The sequence below is a fragment of the Bactrocera neohumeralis genome, unplaced genomic scaffold, assembly GCF_024586455.1.
Source record: "Bactrocera neohumeralis isolate Rockhampton unplaced genomic scaffold, APGP_CSIRO_Bneo_wtdbg2-racon-allhic-juicebox.fasta_v2 cluster11, whole genome shotgun sequence".
NCBI lineage: Eukaryota > Metazoa > Arthropoda > Insecta > Diptera > Tephritidae > Bactrocera > Bactrocera neohumeralis.
The window spans coordinates 3,990,109-3,997,675 of record NW_026089624.1 but is presented as its reverse complement, the minus strand read 5'-3'; the positions used below and the strand labels follow the sequence as shown (position 1 = coordinate 3,997,675).

General features: G+C 34.6%; 1 long non-coding RNA gene across 1 annotated transcript; it reads right to left on the bottom strand.

The window, feature by feature from the left end:
- Positions 1-3,463: 3,463 nt before the first annotated feature.
- On the bottom strand, positions 3,464-4,046 carry LOC126765779 (uncharacterized). The gene is made up of 2 exons (XR_007668571.1): positions 3,887-4,046; positions 3,464-3,829 (listed from the first exon to the last, which is right to left on the bottom strand). It is a non-coding gene; the product is annotated as an uncharacterized LOC126765779 (long non-coding RNA).
- Positions 4,047-7,567: the final 3,521 nt, after the last annotated feature.

Below are 7,567 nucleotides of genomic sequence, written 5' to 3'. Positions count from 1 at the left end.
TTGTTATGCATATATGTATGTATGGATGTTTGAGTTTTTATTTGTTTTGTTGTATATCCTATTTAATAATAATTTTGCCTTTGCCCGTATGCAACCCTGGTTCTGGGCCGTCTTAAGCCATGTTAATGGGCCCCATGTGATTTTTTTTTTTATTTTTTATTTTTTTAATAAACAGTTAATAAAGAAAGGCATTCAAAAAAAGTTTTTACATTAAACTTAGTATTTTATTAAATCATAAAAATAATTTTTTCTTGACATTCGAGTTACATACATAGTAGAATAGCTTACTTTATAAATTCACTTTTCGAAGTTTCATGGTAGTGAAAATTTTTAAAACATCTTCAAAGTCGATTTTTTCTAATACATCATCTTCTATTGCCATGACAGCTAGACTATTTAAGCGATTCTGAGTCATTGATGAACGTAGACAGTTCTTAACTAATTTTAATTTTGAAAAGCTACGTTCACCCGTAGCATTTGTTATCATCAGACATCTATGTATGTATATATTTTGAAGGCTGTCATGACATTAGGAAATGAAGATTGTGGCATATTATCAACAATTATTTTATAAGACTCCTGAGCCGACAAAAATTTGTTAGATTCTAAATCGTTTAATGTCAGTATAGAATATTTCAAATGTATCATTTCTTCAGCGAAGTCACATTCAATGTCTTCGAAATAACACTTTCTAAACTTTTCACAATCATTCCTCAATTCTTCATCAGATTTTATTAAAAGCGTTGTTAGCAATCCAAACAAGTTTTTGTATTTCTGAGTATGCTTCAAGGCGATTTTTCAACTCTGCACAAAGCCTATCAAATATTGGCAAATATGTTTCCATTTTAAATTTATCTTGTCCTCTAAACACAACATCTTCTGCATTTCCTTCATAGTATTTTTTTTCGTTTCCTATTACGTTGATTTCATCAGTCCACTCAGTATCAATAATCTCATTGGCTTTAGTAAGGTAGTAATCAAAATTTTCTCTTTCTGCGATCAAAAAGTCTAACAGCGATTTTAAAAGATTGACTGCAGAAATTAATTAAATTTGTTTGTTTTGTAAAGATATACTAACAGCATTAATCCGCGCTAGAATAACACACTCAAACTACAGACATTACAACATTTTATTTTTTATTTAAATCCTTTAATAGGCACATAGCTTCGTGAATAACTTCTGGTTTCTGATTTACGTTGTTTATTAGGTCATGTAAAGCTTGCTGTATGCCCTCATATCCATTTGATAAAGCTTTAGTGGCATCAGCTCTAGCACACCACCTTGTGTCAGAAGGTTTATCAGAACAAATGATGAACCAGATTTAGTTTTAGCATCTTCTGATAGACATTTTAGCAAAGTCCCCCAACGATAAGTTCAAGTTGTAAAGTGTTTGCATGAATCCGAAAAATGAGAGCAGTTTTCTACAGCATGTACTCCAACTAGGTTTCATGAGTGTGCAGCACACGGAGCGTAATGTGCGAGCGGATTATTTTTTATACTCTCGCAACAAAGTTGCTAAGGAGAGTATTATAGTTTTGTTCATATAACGGTTGTTTGTAAGTCCTAAAACTAAAAGAGTCAGACATAGGGTTATATATACCAAAGTGATCAGGGTGACGAGTAGAGTTGAAATCCGGATGTCAGTCTGTCCGTCCGTCCGAGCAAGCTGTAACTTGAGTAAAAATTGAGATATCAACTTGATACACGTATTTCTTGGCCCCATAAGAAGGTTAGGTTCGAAGATGGGCAAAATCGGCCCACTGCCACGCCCACAAAATGGCGGAAACCGAAAACATATAAAGTGTCATAACTAAGCCATAAATAAAGATATTAAAGTGAAATTTGGCACAAAGGATCGCATTAGGGAGGGGCATATTTGGACGCAATTGTTTCGGAAAAGTGGGCGTGGCCCCGCCTAAGTTTTTTGTACATATCTCGGAAACTTCTACAGCTATGTCAACCAAACTCTACAGAGTCGGTTTCTTCAGGCATTTCCATATACAGTTCAAAAATGGAAGAAATCGAATAATAACCACGCCCACCTCCCATACAAAGGTTATGTTGAAATCACTAAAAGTGCGTTAACCGACTAACAAAAAACGTCAGAAACACAAAATTTTACGGAAGAAATGGCAGAAGGAAGCTGCAGCCAGGCTTTTTTTAAAAATTGAAAATGGGCGTGGCGTCGCCCACTTATGGACTAAAAACCATATCTCTGGAACTACTTCACCGATTTCAATGAAATTCGGTATGTAATATGTACAAAATATGGGTGAAATCGGCTCACAACCACGCCTTCTTCCAATACAACGCTATTTTGAATTCCATCTGATGCCTTCTCTGTATAATATATAAGTACATTAGGAACCAATGATGATAGCGGAATAAAACTTTACACAAATACGGTATTTGAAAAATATGTAAATGACTGATAATGAAATCTCGATTATCACTTTATCGTGCGAGAGTATAAAATGTTAGGTGACACCCGAACTTAGCTCTTCCTTACTTGTTTTAATATGCGCTTGAAGCCCATTATAACAACCGGACATATTTGATGCATTGTCGTAAGATTGTCCCCTCAAATGTTTTATGTCGATATTAATTTTTTTTAATTTATTTAAAATTATGTTAGCCATGTCTTCCCCCGTGTGGCTTTCAATTGGAATGAATGTTAAAAAACGTTCCATTACTTCTCCGCTTAAATTCGAAACATACCTTAAAACTAAAGTCAACTGATCAGTATGTGTTATGTCTGGCGTTGAATCAACACTTAAGGAGAAATACTTGGCGTCAATAACATCCTTCACTATATCATTCACAACTCTGTCGCCCATGATTTCAATAATTTCTTCACAAATGGTTGCAGATAAATATGAATTTTTCCCCTTTCCTTGATTTCCATATTTAGGTAAGTGTGAACTGAGGAAGGGATCATATTGCGCCAATAGTTCTAAAATACCCAAATAGTTACCAATATGTTGTGAACCAAGTATTTCATTCTGCCAACGAAATGCTAACTCGCGAGATGAAATAAATTTTATGACTGACACAATCCGATGACATACATTTACCCAATATTTTCTTTCTTTGTTGAATTGAATCTCCAAAGAGGAATCAATCCGTCCAAGAGTACTGCGCCTGCGTATCAATGTCTGCACACATGTTCCATGTGCTTCACTTTTCTCGTGCATTTGAATTCGTTGCGCAGCATTCTTCCAATCAGAAAATCCATTTTGAAATTGTGATTGTTTTTGAGAAACACCATGCTTAACAGTAAATATTCCTAGTAGATGGAGAATACATTAGCCACTCTCTTTTAATTTTGCACCCACTTATATGATTACGAAAAAAAATAGAACTGGTAAGATTTCGATTTTCACAGTTGCCATAATGTCGTAATGAAGCAGAAAAGTAACTTTCAAAATGTTGACATTCTTTTGAATCACTAGTACACCAAAATTCGTTTGTGATATTTTTCCATAAATCAATATAACTCTGGTATTCCATTTCTTTTTCCACTGCTAAATTACATTCGGTTATGCAATCTAAGACCGCTTCCTCATTTTTTTCTTCTGCACCTTTAAAATTTCTTTCATCTTGTTTTTCGCCAATCTGTTCTATACACTGTACAGTTCGCGGTTCTGGCTCTAAAGTAGATATTGTTGTGGTGGGATGCTGAGATTGATTCTCAGATTTGCGAGTAAAACCATGTTGGAATAGTTTTGGTGTTTTTTTCAATTGCTCATTGAGCTAAGCAGCGTTTTATTCTCGTTTTTAACGTTTTTGTGCTCCACTTTCATGTTGTTTGTCAGACATATTATTTGCCTTAAATAAAAAAAAAATAAATAATGCATAAAAATCATAATTTGAATAGGTACATACCTTTTTGTTCCGCAAAACAATATATTGAGAAAATTCCGGTTATGAATGAATTCTTTATATTACTAATATTATTAATTATTTAAAGCACTTCACAGCTTAAGAGCATTTGCACAAGTGAATTTAAATTTTAAATAGAAAAAATGCTTCTCAAATGCTTCTCGCAAAAACGCTGCTGCAATGCCATAAAATAACAGAAAGAAAGAATTTAAACATTTCTTGTTTGCACAAACGTTCATTATTGATCGTATCATAATTGTTATTGTAAATCAGAGGCACGCAAACGCTACTGAGGGCTTTGTAGCATGTATGCGTTTTGCTGCTTTTGTGCTGGTATTTGTTTTCATGTTTGTAGTACATTGTTTGCAGTACTAGCAGCGACGCAATAGCCGAACACACATCATCGTGCGTTGCGCGAAGTAGTTTATGGAACATGTGTGTCAGCAGAGCATCGACTGCTGCTGGAAATGAAATTTTGCCGACCACTGTTGTAAATTGTCTTCAGCAGAAGCAAATATTCTTATATTTTTTGTCTGCTCGTATATAATTTTGTCTGAATGACATAACGGTTAATCTGTGGCGCCGACATGATGTGCTTCTGCTGAAACCTACCCTTGAAAAATATTTTAATTGCTGAAAAAAAAATTTTGCTTTGACGCCGGTTGCTTTTCTGAGAAATTGTTGTTGTTTAAGCGTGCTTTTCAAGTGGCTCGCGTAAGCAAATAAATAATTTTGAGTAATTTTTGTTTGTTCTTTTTATTTACGCTGCGTCGCGATCATACATATAATTTTTTTTTTTGCATTGTCTTTCAACAAGTAGAAATTTGTTGTTCTAATTTTTTTAGTGGGCCCCTAAGTACCGATGGGCCCATAGGCACTTGCCTTATTTGCCTCGAGGCTGAGACGGCACTGCCCTGGTTACTGCTTTATTAAGCAGAAGGGGTTTGAGGGAAATTTTCGCAAGTAAATGCTTGATTTGCTTAATTTTTGTGTTTGTTAATAAATGTATTTGAATACACGAAGGTAAATTATTGCATGGGCAATAAATTAATACTATTTATTTAACATATGTACATTCATATATGTATACATATATTTATATATACGTACTTATACCAAACTGTGGTCGGTTTTCCCCGCAAAATAAACTCAAAAGTGGAACAGTTTGGTAACCGTTTTTCCGCTGTTAAAACGGATTTTATAATGCCATATAAATCGAATTTTTCACATCCATATACATATATGTATGTATGTGCATTAAAAGTTTGCGATTACATGGGGCAACTTTAGTTGCTAATTCGCGGGCGATTCTCTTTTGCTGTCGCCCATTACCTTCACACGAGCAACTTGTGTTGCGCAACTCTGCTCGAGTTTTTTTCTCATTCTCTTTCACTTTACTTTAACCCATTGTCTACTCTTTACTTTAACCCATTGTCGTATCTTTTTCCTTTTAGGTATTTGGGCCACTCTATCACATATATCAGCTCTGTCAATTAAGAAATACATTTTATTTATTAAAACAAAGATATATCACTCTTTTTACTATCGTCTGAATCAATTTGTATGGCTTCCTCCATACATTTCACAATATCTTTAATTAATTCGATTTTTTCGTCATACTCCATTTTCTAAAATATTTATATTATATTATGTATATTTGTATATATATTTGCAAATTACTTACCAAAAGATGAAATTAAATATTTTTTAAATATATTCAAAATATTAATTTCAAAAAAATATACGCAAATGCAACTATGTACTACGAAAGAAAGAACACGAATGCCGAAAAACGTCGCAGCGAACTGCTACGAATAAGAGCACAAAGCGAGTTGCTGAACACTGGAAACTCGGCGCGATTCTCCTCTCCTCGTCGCCCCCTCGCCTATAAACTAAGAGTTGCCGCAACAAAAGTTGCCGTGTTTGATAAGGCTCAAATAGATTTAATGAAATGAAATAAATACGCTCACTTCGTTTTGTTCCAATTCCTTTTCCACTCCTGAATTTTGCTGGATACGAGAACGGCTTATAGTTTTTGTTGTTTTATTGTTAGTAGATATTTTGTGTTCACGCCCGATTGTCTGTGTGTTGTTTTTATTGTTTTTTGTTTGTTGAAAATGTTTATTATATTTTGTTTTAAATTCGCGCACAGTGGTTTTGTTTTCTTGCAATATATATTTATATTTTTGTAAATATGTATGTTTGTATTTTTGAGTATATTTATATTTTCCGCTTTTTTGATTAGGTTCTTAGATTTATTTCATATTTTTGTTAGTTTCTGCACTTTCTTTTGGTACTTTTTTTTCACTTCAAGTATTATATACATATGTACATATACATGGGTATACTTTTTTTGTTTTTTTGCCACTGCACGTCACTGTACTAGTTTTGTTCCTGTTTTTTTTTCGATTTTCGTGAGAAGTCTTTATTTTTTGTTTATTTACTTTTTTTTTGTGGTTCGTTTTGTGGCTGTTAATTTATAGTGCCTGTCTTTTAGGCTCGAAGGACCATGTACAATTTGCTGCCACATTTGCAAATAAACATATGTACTAATCACTTTCACTTTAGTAAATAAAAATGCGTACGGATTTAAAATTCACAACCCATTTAACTTTTATTTATAACGTAAATGTATATTTTATAAAGTTATTTATTATAAATATCGGCGAGATAAGCGTTGGGACTTCAAGTCGGACTAATATCTACCGATGCTGGCGATCGAGGTGCCGTGGAACTGGAAAAATCGCGTTAGAGGTGCAAAACGTTAACGCGGCGCAGTATCGAAGCGAAAGTTGATGTGCGAGGAGTGTTTAACGAATTGTGTTCGCTATCCCTTTTCCCATCTTTTTTGTTGAGTGTGTTGATTGTTTGATGAGTTGTGTTGTGTGGTGATGTATGGATATGGTGTCATCGGACGTGGTGAGTTCAGCTGTTCTATTAGGATGCGCCAGTCTTACCGTGTATAGGGGGTAGATGCTTAACTCATTTAAACATGTACCGTAACCTCTCGCTTTCAACTTTAACGTACATGTCATCGTAAAACTGATTGGCCAGTTGCTTGCATGTTTGTAAAATGTTAAAGTTGTTTTCTCGTATCATCATGTTGTAGGCGTAAAAATCCATGCATGAAACCTTTTTGTTATGCAAGGGAAGACCTGTTACAGGATTAATTTGAGGAACTTGAAAGTGATACCCCTCTTGTCCCTTACTAAATATGATCGGATATTGCAACGCATCATAAAATGTATGAGTATCAGGCACCCTGGTCAATGTGTCATCTCGGGCCTGTAAAACTATATCACGGGAAGCAAACTGTTCGCCTGTATTCATGGCTGCGACTTCATTTATTAACGGTGCTTTATACCGCCCTTCATGTTCCCCACTCGGTGTGCGATTATGTTCATGCAACATTCTCTGGATTTTTAAAACAGTATCCCTTTCGATTTCTTGTATATTTTGACACCTGCGATCAGCTTCGTTTTCTTCATCGCCCATGAAATAAAGTTGCAAAAACTTTGGTTGTTCATTATTTGCGGGAAGTAAGGAACCAATCCTGTGATACACCAGTCCTTGGATGGTAAAAGTAGGTGAAAATCCAGGCATTACGACCTCCTTATCTATACCAAATGACGTCATCTGAAAGCAAGAATTATACTTTCTAGTCCTGCTTAAACACCGGTGATT